This window comes from Mus caroli, unplaced genomic scaffold, assembly GCF_978045245.1.
Source record: "Mus caroli unplaced genomic scaffold, Mus_caroli_1 scaffold_14, whole genome shotgun sequence".
NCBI lineage: Eukaryota > Metazoa > Chordata > Mammalia > Rodentia > Muridae > Mus > Mus caroli.
In genome coordinates, this window is record NW_028227269.1 from 61,114,792 (window position 1) to 61,129,121 (window position 14,330).

Genomic DNA, 14,330 nt, shown 5'->3' on the forward strand with positions numbered 1-14,330 from the left:
TAATATACAAAACATAACAACGTATAAGCAGTTTTTTTTAAGCAAGTGCATAATGTCTTGGATCGTAACCTTGAACACAGGGTGGATGTTTATATGTGATAATATGGTATGGCTAAATATAAAACTTTAATGCATAGAGACATAGTGCATAGTAAAGATGAAGTATTTCAATACAAATCATGAGTAAAATAAAAAGTAGTAATTTTTAAAAACTTTTAAAAGTATCAAAGCAAATACCAACTTCTAAGTTCGAAATTGTAATATCTGTACCATCAAGATAAATGTTCTCTTTTGAATTTTTGTAAATAATGTTAATCATTACATTTTTCTATATATTTTCTTTTAAAATTTTTAAAAAGTATAAGAAAAATAAATAAATACTTTTTACCAGAACTTGGTTGCCTAGTATTTTCCAAAAGCAGTGTTCTTTATAATGAAATCAAATATGTGAATATAGGCTTTGCCAAGGTTTTGATTTTGGGAGCTTTGCTTCAAGAAAGACTCTATGGTCCATTAGCAAAGTCCAATTTACTCACCCGCCAGACTGTTCAGTACAGTGGGTGTTTATAGTGACAGCTTTAAGAGTATAATCAGGAAGACCTAATGGTTCATTTGTCCGGAATCTGTGATCACAAGCTATCTGCTCTTTATCTGTCATAGTATACAAAGGTGGGTCCCCAGTGCAAGAGATGTGTGACAAACATAGGTAAACCCATCAAGTTAAACTATAAAAGCAAGAGTTCTTTCATCCGGCTCATTGTTTTAAATGAAAAGTGAAGTATTTTTATGATAACTTTACGATCACAGTTAATATTACATGAAACCTTCAAGAAAAAAATGATTAAAGAATTGTATTTAATTTAGATTTATATGATACAATCCAGAAATCTAATGAATTAGGGTATTAGAGTAGTGAGAATTTAGGGATTTTGATTTCCTCTTTTGAGGTGGTGGGGGGGAGTCGAGACAGGGTTTCTTTGTATAGTCCAGCTGTCTTGGAACTCACTCTGTAGACCAGGCTGGCCTCGAACTCAGAAATCCACCAGCCTTTGCCTCCCAAGTGCTGGGATTAAAGTCGTGTGCTACCACTGTCCCAGTGATTTCCTAATTTTTTATTGATTATTTTATTTATTTACACTACAAATGTAGTCTCATTTCCTAATCCCTCTCCCCTTTGCCTCTAAGAGGATGTTCCCCCACATACCCACTCACTCCCACCTCACCCCTCTAGTATCTCTTCTCTGGAGCATCAAAACTCCACAGGACCAAGCACATCCCCTCCCACTGAAGACAGACAAGGCTGTCCTCTACTATATATGTAGCAGGGACCACAAACTTGCCCATGTATGCCTTTTGGTTGGTGGCTTATTCCCTAGGAGTTCTGAGGAGTTCCCTTAGTTGATACTGTTCTTCTTTCCATAGGGTTGCAATCCCCTTTAGCTTCTTCATCCCTTTCCCTAACTCTTCTATTGGGCTCAGTCCAATAGATGACTGTGAGTATCTTCATCTGTCTTGGGTGCAGGCAGAGCCTCTCAGAGGGCAACCATACCAGGCTCCTGTCTTCAACATCAGCAATAGTGTCATGGTTTAGTGTTTGCAGATGGAGTGCATCACAAGGTGGAGTGGTCTCTGGATGACCTTTCTTCAGACTTGCTCCAGTTTTGTCCCTGCATTTCCTTTAGATAGGAACAATTCTGGGTGAAAATTTTTGAGATGGATGTGTGGCTCCACCACTCAATTGGGGGCTATGTCTATCTACTGGAGGTAGTCTCATTTCATTTACCCATTATTGGGCATTTTGCCTAATGTCATTCTCATTGGGTCCTAGGATCCTCTCACATCCCTGGTGTCTGGGATATTATTATATGTTTTCAGTTTAATCCCAGGTGTGGGGGTATGAGGCTGCTTCAGATTGTCCATAGCAACTGAATATGATTTGCTCTATCGGACACATAGTTTTAACAGCTGCAGATAGTTTCTTTGAATGTGTGACAGCTGGAGTTCTTGTGACTTTTCAGAGGGTAGATAAGTGCTAAGACCCAGAAAGTGTGTTTGGTGGGTTGTTGGTTGGTTGTTAGTTGTTGTTTGTTGTTTATTGTTGTTAGTTGTTGTTAATCACAGTGTGTTAAGTAGTCATGCACAAAGAAGAACCAAGATGAGGAAATTAGACATCCTGATGGAGATAATCAAACTTGTCTTAAATTCAATTCCCCTGATCAGCAAGAAGTGGTCTCATGATAACATTGCCCCTTTTCTGACCCCTGACTTTTCACTGACTTTTTTTCCCTTCACCCCTATAATTTTTCTCTCTTATCTAGTATTAGGGGTTGTAAGGGTGGAAGTAAAAGGGAGAAGAGGAGTAGAAGAAAGAAGAACACATAAAGTTGCAAAAAACTCATCTTGTGAAATTTGTTTATCTTTAAACACTGTCATAGACATTGAAAATAATACATATAAGCTAAAATCTTTAATGAAACACACATTGTATATGATCAACTTGTATTTGTTGTGGTCCAGGGGTTACTCCACAAACCACAGGAACATCAATCTCAGTCAGATAGGGATGGTTTATTGAACACATACACACACACACACACACACACACACACACACACACACACACACACACCCTAAGACCAATTGATCAGGGCCAAAGCAAAGAATTCAGGGCTAAGGTTACACGCCAAACATCTTTCTCTTTCATCTTATAAAGGTTAAAAGGGAAAACAAAACAAAACAAAAACACAGTGAGCTCATAAGCAGGTATAGGAAGTGGTGCCCAGTGGTTGGCTGTTAGACATAACAGTTCATATTGACCTTTAATTTGATTGGTCTTACATAAAGCTTTTTTTTCTTAAGATTAACAAACTTCATACAGAACATAACAGAGTATATGATCACCTTGACCTTGCTTTGAGACAAGTTATTTTTCTGTGTTAAGGGCTGGCAATTATATTACAGCAACAATATGAAATAGCTGGCAGGCATGGAATAAAATGGCTACAGCTGTGCTGGGGAGGGAAAGGGGGCAGAATTCAACAGTATACTTCCTGCTTCTGAAATAAATCCGCCTTCTCTGGGAAAATTAGCCAGAAAGTGATCCATTGTGATTGGATGTGTATGATAGGGTTATATCACTGTTTCTTGTATCTTGGATCACAGATGAAGGATTACATGAATTCATAAAGGAGAAATCAAGGTTAGTAATTACTGTCAACCCACATTTAGTTTGCAATGAAACATCAACAAATAATCCCTCATAGTTAAGATGTTATTTCATATCTCAACCCCTTTCGTGTTTTTCATTTTTACTGTTATTTTTGTATATTAAATATATAAAATGACTAATTTTGATGCAACGTGTTCATATATACATATTTATATATGTAATATTATTTTGTCACATTTCTTTTTACCCATTTATGTTTCCCTTCCCTCTGATTCAACTATTACACTTAAAGTGCAGTCTCTTTTTTATTTTTGTGTCTCATAAATTCTGCAGTCTGTTTAGGATAGAAAGTTTGTGTTCCATTTCTTTCTGAGTCTTTCGTGTTTCCTTGTTAACATGATGATCTCTAGATCCATCTAATTTCCTGCAAACAATAACACTTTATTCTACCATATGCCTGAATATGTGTATAAAGAAATGTTCTACCCAATGGATTATGCACCAAAGGCAATTGCGGGGTAGGAGAAAAGCAGAATATGTTATTTTTCTCTTCAAAATTGTATATGGGAATAATCAGAAGAAGAAGGACTCATAGTTGTTGTATAGTTAATATTTTTCAAATATTAGTAGGCAGGCCACTCTCAGATGAGGTTAAGAATGACCTTTCTTCTATATAACCTTTCATAAACAGATGGAAAATTTAGTCACATTTTACATACTAGTATAGATTTAATCTTTACTTCTGTTAACTGAATATGAGATGGAAAAGGGAAAATAAGATTATAACTATATAAATACATATTAAGCAAGATACTTGTATTATTCAGAATTCTCTAGAATAATAAAGGTTATAGAAAGAATCTTTCCATACATAGAAAGGATATTTATTAGAATGACTTACAGGCTATGGTCCAGTGAATCCAACAATTGATGGCCGTGAGTGGAAAACTTGAAATCTAATAGTTGTGTGGTCCACAAATACCAAGGAAGTAGACTCTAATACTAATAAAGCAATATGCTAGATTTCAAAGCCATAGCAAGCAAGCAAAGATCAAAAGCTTCCTTCTTCTATACCCTGATATAATTCCACAAGAAGGTGTGACCCAGATTAAAGTTGGGTTTTCCCAGTTTAAAAAGGTCTGTATTTTAGGTGTGCCTTTCTACTTCAAACAATAGAGGAAGTGGATCTTCCTACTTCAAACTAAGCAAAAATCACTCATAGATGTGACTTTTCCTGGGAAAGGTTAGTTAAATCCTGATTTGGTCAAATTAACTATATTTACTATGATTTGAACAAATTCTATGATAATTTTGCTAATTGTTTATGTGTGTGAAAATGTTAAGACTGAAATATTAGAATAATAGAAAAATTAAAGTAAATAGATTATTAAAAATATAATAGAAATTGATTATATAGAAACAAGAGCAATATGCAAAAACAGAAATAAATAATTTAATGTATATATTTTCAATTCTTAGATAACAAAATTATATTGAAAGAGGAGTAATTCATTTAAGTTTTGAAAATATGTTTTTCAAAAGTAGCCAATTCTCTATTGAATAAAGTCAAAAATGTTTCAGATTCTTAGAAAAATAATACAAAACTCTCTATATACAGTAGTTATATGATACCAGGGCACATGGAATAAAATGAACAGAGCCTTTTGGTAGAATCTAACTGGAAATAAGTGAACTGTATCTATTTAACAGAGAATCTGCATTATCTGGTTATAAATAATTAGCCTGGAAGGATTTCCCATATATATATACATATATATATATATATATATATATATATATATATATATATGTATATGTATATGTGTGTGTGTGTGTGTACCAGTACATCTGATATGAAACTGATAACTTATAATGAGAGCATATTTGTATGATAATGTGTAGGAAGAGGTAAAAGTGTACATTGCAAAATTGCTTAGATTCTTCAATACTACCTGGGAAAGCACAATTTCAAAAAGGTGAGTTGAACAGGAAGAAGGAGAGAGAAAATAAAGAGAAATCGAACATTACTGAAGTACCTAAAGCTTTTCAAGGACAGAAAAATCTGATTATGGATAATCAGCCCTTAACATTCCTGAAGATAGATGCCAGTCCACAATTCCAGCAGAAACCTCCCTGTCCCATCACAGGTCAAGCCAGAACCTCAAGTAGGCTGCTTGCCAACAGACCAAGCTTATTTTCTAAGTACCTTCCCAGTCCACCACCAACCAAAGCTCTCTTCTTCATCACCACATCATAGCCTGCAATTGCAGAGGTGCCACCCTGATGGGCCAGAAGACAAGCCTGAAAACAAAACAGCTGGCAGCCCAACTGCCACAGCACTTGATCCATTCAGTGCCTGCCCAGCCTACCCTAAATGGCCCCACCATTGCTATCACAATATCTCAGCACTCACCTCCTGCAATGCACTAATATATTGACCAGAGACCACAATGGTCACAAGAAATATAGCCCCAACATGGGTAGAAACTCTGGACTCCATCACAGACTACTCTGTCCAGAAGCCTGTCACATAGCCTCAAATACTTTCATAGTGTGAATTCAAAATTTAAGGACACACCATAGGATGTCCTAAAACATGAAAAATGACTTAGAATACACATTTATATGTTATTCTGATACAGTAAGAGAGAAATTCGTGATGTAAGTTGTTCATTGTCAAGAGCATTAAGGAAGTTGGACTGTATTTTACAAGTCAAATGGTTCAGGCATAAAGTGTTAAAGTTATCAAATTATATAGAGTTTGTCTGAATAACCCAGAAACATACAGTATAAGAATATTTTGAAAGACTGTGAAATTACTATATCAAGAGCTAAAATTACTTTTTCTTCCTCTGTATCTTGTAGAAATTAACAAATAATTAAACTATGTGGCAAGAGCAGCATGTGTGCAGAAGACAAACAACATCCCACACCTTCACTGAAGTCTTTCAGGGAAGTTTCTGCTTGTTTATCTGGTTATGTCTGATTTACCTTTCTGTCAAATACTAAGATTTGAAAATGTTGACCTATAAGTCATATTATTTTGCATTTGTAAATAAAAATTATATATTTTCAATACTCTATGATTAGGAGCAAAATAAATATAGTGCAATGCTCACAAATTCTACGAATATTCAAAATCGATTGAATAATGTTTTTTCTATCCTGAAATAACAATGTAATAAATTATTTTCACAAAATATAGAAAATTTACTACCATTAAATTCACATATAAAATATGTGCTATAATTAAAAACAGATTTCTTTTCGGTAGCATCTTCATTAAGGTGTTCATATTGTTGCTCTTTATCCTATAAGGTTTATTACTGTCAGAGAAACTGGGCCCTGAGAGATCTGAGAGAGTCTTTTTTATTTTATTTTTTATGAATGTCTGCCTCATTATGGAATAAAGACACATTATTCCTACTCTGCTGAGCTATATTTTACATCAGTAGAAGAAAATCCATTAGTCATGAAATGTTCTGTTAAATGATCCATTTTATTGTTGACACCACCAGGCCTATTATCAGTTAGGTTTCCCATGAAGGAAACTAAACTAGGTCTATTGTATTTAAACATAAAACCATATTATGAGTCACCAATCTGTGACTCAATTGATTGGTTCCATATCAACTCTTCTTAGTAATTGAATCTATCTAAATGGATGGTCTCAAGTGTTTCAATATCAGTTAGCATAATAGCAGTGACCTGGTCACATCCATATTCACTCTCTTTAAGACCACTAAGCTTCAATTTCCCCACTTGATGAGTAGATCCCCCAAAGCAAACAGGAGATTAAACCCAAAGATGAAATACATAATTAATGTCATCTTATCCCATATTGCTAATGCTCTGTTAGAGCAAGCAAAGCACTAACAGCTCTGATTTCAATAGGAGGTGCATTGCCAAATGGCACAGGAGATAAAACCTTTCAATTAAAATGGATCTTTTATCATAACATCTAACACAGAAATAGAAAATACTTTAATTGATTTGGTTTTGAAATTTCTCCTGAGCTTGGACTGTTCCTTGAAAAACTAGAAAAACCAACCAACTAGGAATCCAGTAATTGACTTAAGATATGCTGAGGAATCCCAGGGAACAACTGGCAAGGGAATTCCAGTTAGGGTTTGTTGTGGATAGTCCTGGGGTTAATTATATTTGATGTTAATTCTGTTCTCCCTTGAGGGGGTGTGAACAACGAATGAGTCAGCATTCAGGTGATTTCCTGTAAACCTGCTTCCCACCTTAATTTGGAAAATAAAGGAGAGCCAATGATTGGACAGATAAAAGGGAAAGTGGAGCAGTAGGTGGGGAGAGAGAAGAAGGAGAAAATGGAAGAGGTAGAGGACAGAGAGGAGGAGGAAGAAGGAAAATGGAGCAGAAGCATATGGCCTGGAGAAACTGCAAGTTCTAAGGGGTCTCATAGATGTGGAAGATTGTAGTGTAGCGGTAGATCTGCCCAATCTAGGTGCAGTTAATATGAATATGGATTCATATTAATTGAGTTGTGTTTCCATTGCCAGGGAATAGTTGGGTTGGAGATTTACTGCAACAAGTATTCAGCACTGATGAGTTTAGGGCTTCATGGCTATGATGCTATGATTTTGAATAAGTACCAGTAAAAGTCTGAGACAAGTCATTTTTATCATATGTTTAAGTTCAAGTACAAAGGCAGATCTAACCTACATTTAGCAATACAAATTTTAAACTACTTGGATTTCAAATGACAAAGTACTAAAATTGGGTTGTGTCTAAATGAGTTTATGAAAATTTAGGAAAAAAATCCTGTAATTGAGCCAGAGTAATATATTTATCATGTTTGAGCAACACTTTATACCTGATTGTAGATGGTGCATAAGTTGAGTCTATACTTTAACATATAACTGCAATGTGACAGCAGGTGATTTTGACCAACATTAAACGCTATACACTTTACACAGTAGAAATTAAAAACTTCAGATAGAAAGTTCCTCACCATGTAATATTCATAAACCCGTGCTGAAAATAACATAAGGAACAAAAGGAAGACATTTTTAAAAAGAAAATTGAAGTCTTCTGAAACAGAAAAAAAATATGAAAAAGAGATGTACTACTCAGCTATTAAAAACAATGAATTCATTAAATTGTTTGGCAAATGGATGGAACTAGAAAATATCATCCTGTGTGAGGTAACCCAATCACAAAGAACACACATGGTATTCATTCACTAATAAGTGGATATTAGCCCAAAAGATCCAAATAACCAAGATACAATTCACAGACCACATGAAGCTCAAGAAGAAGAAAAATCAAAGTGTGGGTGCTTCGGTCCTTCTTAGAAAGGGGAACAAAATACTCACAGCAGCAAATATGGAGACTAAGTGCAGAGTCGGGACTGAAGGAAAGGCCATCCAAAGACTGTCCCACCTGGGGAGTCATCCCAGATATAGTCACCAAACTCTGACATTATTGTGGAAGCCAAGAAATGCCTGCTGAAAGGAGCCTGATCTAGCTGTCTCCTGAGGCTCTGCCAGAGCCTTACGAATAGAGTCAAATGCTTGTAGCCAACCATTGCACTGAGTGAGGGGTGTCCAATGAAAGAATAAGAGACAGGACTAAAGGAGCTGAAGGGGTTTGCAACACCATAGGAAGAAGAGCAATATCAACCAACCAGATGCCTCAGAGCTCCCAGGTACTCCAGGTACTAAGTCACCAATCAAGGAGAACACATGGCTCCAGCAGCATATGTAGCAGAGGACAGCCATGTCAGCCTTCAATGGGAAGAGAGGTCCTTGATCCTATAAAGGCTTGATAGATGCCCCAGTTAAGGGGAATGGAGGACAGGGAGGCAGGAGTGGGTGGGTGGATGTTGGAACACCCTCATTAAAGGGCGAGGGGAGATAGGATAGGAGGTTTCAGGGAGGGGGAGCTGAGCCAGGTAAGGGGATAACACTTGAAATGTAAATACATTTTTAAAATTAATTAATTAATTAATTAATTAATTTTCAAAAAAGCGATGATACAAATGAATAATTCCTTTTACTGCCAATTCTGAAACCTCTAAGACCTGTTCTCAGACCATGGGAGAGCCACTCTTTGACACTTATGGTACAGACTATTTGGAATGAAAATATGGATATGGTCTTAAAATGTTACCATAAATTCAAAATATGAAGAAATCTATAACTAAAGAAAGATCACATAACAGAGACTAGAGATAAAGAAGAAGTGACATTTTCTTAATTTTCCAATTGAAACATTGTCCTCAGCATTGTCTCAAGTTTTATTTCCCAGTACAATAATTAATGGAAAAGGTCTCAAACAGACACTTCATAGGGTCGGTGATATTAGTCTACTCTGCAAAAGAAGCAGGCATTACTGCCCCATGGCAACAACAGTAACAAAGATGCACATGTACTGGTAGGCTCTGGAAATTCCCAAAATGATTCCAGGGATATATCTATAAACTCTACATTTTAAAATAATTTATGAATTTATTTTTACTGTATGTGTTTGGTTTTTTGTGTGAATGTCTGTCTGCCTGTTATGTGCATTGAGTGCCAGCAGAGGCCTGGAGAGGACATTTTTAACTCCTGGAATTGGAGTTATAAATGATAGCTGCCATGTGGATGCTCTGAATTCAGTCCTGGTCCACTGGAAGAACAGCCAATGCTCTTAACAGTTGAGCCACCTCTCTAACAGAGTTAATAATGATAACTAGGAACTGAATACTACATTTCACTAAGAGTACTCAGGAAACTCCTAGAATGATGTCATAAAGACAGTGTTATTGTCACATAGTTATTCACGTCTTTCTTTCTTTTTTTCTTTCTTTCTTTCTTTCTTTCATTCTTTCTTTCTTTCTTTTTTCTGTCTCTCTCTCTCTTTATTTATTTATTTTTAATTAGGTATTGTCTTCATTTACATTTCAAATGCTATCCCAAAAGTCCCCCATACCCTCCCTCCAAACTCCCCTACACACCCACTCCCACTTCTTGACACTGGCGTTCCCATGTACTGGGGCATATAAAGTTTGCAAGACCAAGGGGCCTCTCTTCCCAATGATGGCCGACTAGGCCATCTTCTGATACATACGCAGCTAGAGACACGAGCTCTGGGGGTACTGGTTAGTTCATATTGTTGTTCCACCTATAGGGTTGCAGACCCCTTCAGCCTCATAAGAGACAGCTATATCAGGGTCCTTTCAGCAAAATCTTGCTGGTATATTAACATCAATCCTTTCTGTAAGAAAAAAAAAGAAATGAAAGATATGTATATTTGTTTTATGTTTTTAAAGGAATATGCAAAAAATAAAATAGAGAAGGGATATACTGAAGTTTGGTTTTATTATGACACATTGTAGCAATATTCTCAGAAATAAAATATTCCGTCCTGTAGGGAAATTAATTAACAATGTGGGATGCTCTAAAAGATTACGAAATATTCCATACTATAAGAGTTCTTTTAGGGCTAGGGAAAAAATAATGAAAATCCCTAGGAAATCACTAAAAAGCTTCTTCACAGCCAAATACACAATCAAATAGATGTAGAGAAAGCCCTATTCATGGAAGAGAATCACTGTAAGTTAGGACTAATATCCAATTTATAAAAATGTAAAAGTAGTTTTTATTTTCCTGATGTAATAGTCTCAGGAGCCTACAGCTGAGTAAACTCAATATTTCTGGTCATTTCTGACCTCTACCTGACCATTTCATCTTAGCTGTTCTGAGTCAAATTCAAACTGGCTTCTGACTAACTCTTGGCTTCTGACTAACTCTTCTTTACTCTGTTTGGCCTCAAACTTACTCTGGAAATCAGTTCTAAAATTCTGGCTGCTTTTCATTCTCTGGTATAATCTGTCTTCACCTGCAACCTATAACTACAAAAGTGTCCCAGTAACATCGCCTATGCTCAAAGTCAGGTACATTTTTTTCTCAATGGAAAAGCATTTCTCTTCTTCTTATTGTAACTTCAAAGAATCAATTATGATCTTAGGGTTTGCAGAACACTTTCTTCTCCCCATCTTTGGCTTCACTTTCTCTTAGGAGGACCATGACCTTTTTAACTTCTTCAGAAACTAACACAGACTCTCATCCGTATAGGTGAGGTACATGTGGTAAAGACCTACTTCAAAGGGTTTCTCTTCTTTTGTCAGACACTGGAGTTTGGTTTCTCATAGTATTTCCTGTGTGACATACATCACAAATTTAGCTGACATTCTCCTGTGCCTTCATTCCTATGTCCTCACTCTGGCTAGTTGATTCAAGACAGCTGTTCTGGCTCAAATTCTACCCAAATCTGACTAATTAAACTTATTAAAACTGGCTTCTCTTGGCTTCTGACTGAATTGCTCTGCTTGGACTCAAATTAACTCTGGCAATCTGTTTTAATCTTCTGCCATCTTCTCATTCTCTGCTATAGTATAGGGTCCTGCATCATTTTGGAAGGAACAGCCAACCAAATTTCAGAAAGAACTAGAAAGGGTAGGCTTATTTAGCAGTAGGCCTCCAAGATGACAATTATATCAGGCAAATAAAAGTTCCTTTTAGATAAAAAACAAAAAACAAAAAACTCAAGCATCCCCACATAATCAACACTAAATAACACAAAATAAATGATCCAGTATATATATATATATATATATATATATATATATATATATATATATATATATATATATAAAACAAGACTAGTCAATTTAAAAACTCTAATGATGAGAGTTATGTAGGAAGACATTATCTCAATAACGTATACATAAGTGCTGAACATATGGGTCAGTGCTTAATATACATACTGCTCTTGTCAGGATGTCAATTTCACATTTACCACCAATGTCAGGTAGCTGTCAACTGTTTATAACTTCAACTCCAGAGACTCCAACACTGCTGGCCTCTGATAGAATCAATACATACCTACATAGACAAATACACATGCATGTGTACAAATACATATACACACAATTAAAAATTACAAAATCCATCTTAAAATATACAATTGCATTTAATAGAAGTTAAGGTAAGTGATTTTTTTTCATTAAGGTGTATAGTGATAATTTTCATTCAATAATTAAGATAATTTTTGAGCAATCAAAACCTAGGGAGATATTTTGTCATTTAAACTTTATAAGGTATATTTATCTAAATAAACATTTTATATGTACTTTAACACATCTATTAATTTCTTCATGATCATGTTTGACTATTCGTTATTAGTTTGCTAAAGTCCTATTTGTCAATTGTTGGCCTTGTTTCTTGGCTAACTAGTCCTATCCAAGAAGTCCTTTCTTATACCTATATCTTACACAGTACTGTACCTCTCCTAGTTCTACGAACTTCAGCATTTCAGGTTTACATTTTTGATATATTTAGAGTCAGCTTTCATATAAGGTAAAATATACAACTCTAATTTCATTTTTGTGTATGTGGACAACCAGTTTTTCCAGCACTATTCATTAATGATACATTCTTTTGTCCAGCTAATATGTTTTTTCAAATTCTATTTTTAAATATTTTTTATTGGATATTTTCTTTATTTACATTTCAAATGTTTACCCCTTTCCAGGTGGCCTCTTTAGAAACCCCCTATCCCTTCCCTCCTCCCCCTGTATCTCTGAGGGTATTCCTGCACCCACCCACCCACCTACTCCTGCCTTCCTACCCTGGCATTCCCCTATACTGGGGCATTGAACACCCTCAGGCCCAAGGGCCACTCCTCCCACTGATGTCCAACAAGGCCATCCTCTGCCACATATGAGGCCAGAGCCATGGGTCCCTCTATGTGTACTCTTTGGTTGATGGTCCAGCCCTTAGGAGCTCCAGGGGGTCTGGCTGTTTAATGCTGTTGCTCCCCCCTCCCCCCATGGAACTGCAAAATTCATTCCCTTCTCCAACTCCTACATCAGGGACTCTGCTCTCAGTCAAAAGGTTGGCTGTGAGCATCCACTTCTGTATTTGTCAGGCTCTGGCAGAGCCTCTCAGGGGACAGCTATATCAGGCTTCTGTCATCATGCATTTCTTGGCATCAACAATAGTGTCTTATTGGGCGCTATTAAGACAACACTATTGTCCTGATCTCTGAATTGGGCCTCTCCCCCCCCCAGAAGAAAAGGGGGTCAAAAGCGGGCCACCGATGCACCGCTCTGAGAACAACCACAGATTGTTCCAGCCCTAAGTCAGCACCGGATGTCCTGACCTCAAGATGTACCCTGATACCTCCAAGTTCCTGCTTCCCCATGTAGTCGCCAAAAGAAAAATTTCCACTGCCCCATTCCTCCTGCTGAGACTTACTTCCCCTTTTGCTTGTGCATTTAAACCTTGAGCCTTGCTAATACAGTGAGACCTTGATGCTACTCAGACTGCTTCTGTGTGTCTTTCATTGCACAAGGTTCTCATCTCTCTCAACCCCCCATTTGGTTCTTAGGAGAAGGTCCCCTTGAGACCCTCAAATAACTGGACCTGCTGGATGGGTCAGTGTCTGGGTTTGGTGACTGTTTATGTGATGGATCCCTAGGTGGGGCAGTCTCTGGATGGCCTTTCCTTCAGACTCTGCTCCACACTTTGTCTCCGTATTTCCTCCCGTGAATATTATGTTCCCTCTTCTAAGGACCTAAGTATCCACACTTTGGTCTTCCTTCTTCTTAAGCTTCATATGACCTGTGAATTGTATCTTGGGTATTATTAGCTTTATGGTTAATATCCACTTATCAGTGAGTACATACTGTTTGTTGTTTTGTGATTGAGTTACCTCACTCAGGATAATATTTTCAAGTTTGATCCATTTGCTTGCAAATTTCATGAAGTCATTGTTTTCAGTAGCTGAGTAGTATTCCATTGTATAAATGTACCACATTTTCTGTTTCCATTCTTCTGTTGAGGGACATCCATGTTGTTTCCAGCTTCTGTCTATTATAAATAAGGCTGTTATGAACATAATGGAGAATGTGTCATTACATTTTGGAGTATCTTCTGGGTATATGCTCAGGAGTGGTATTCCAGCTAATATTTTTATAATCTTTGTCAAATATTAAGTAGGAAAAGTTACCTCTACTCATGCCTGTGTCTTTATTTCTTTTTTGTTGATCTTCATGTATGTTCTGTGCCTTTGCTATGTTGTTTGTCTTAGGATAGATATGAAATATAGCTTATGTTCCAGAATGATAATCCCTCTTGTATTGTTGTTT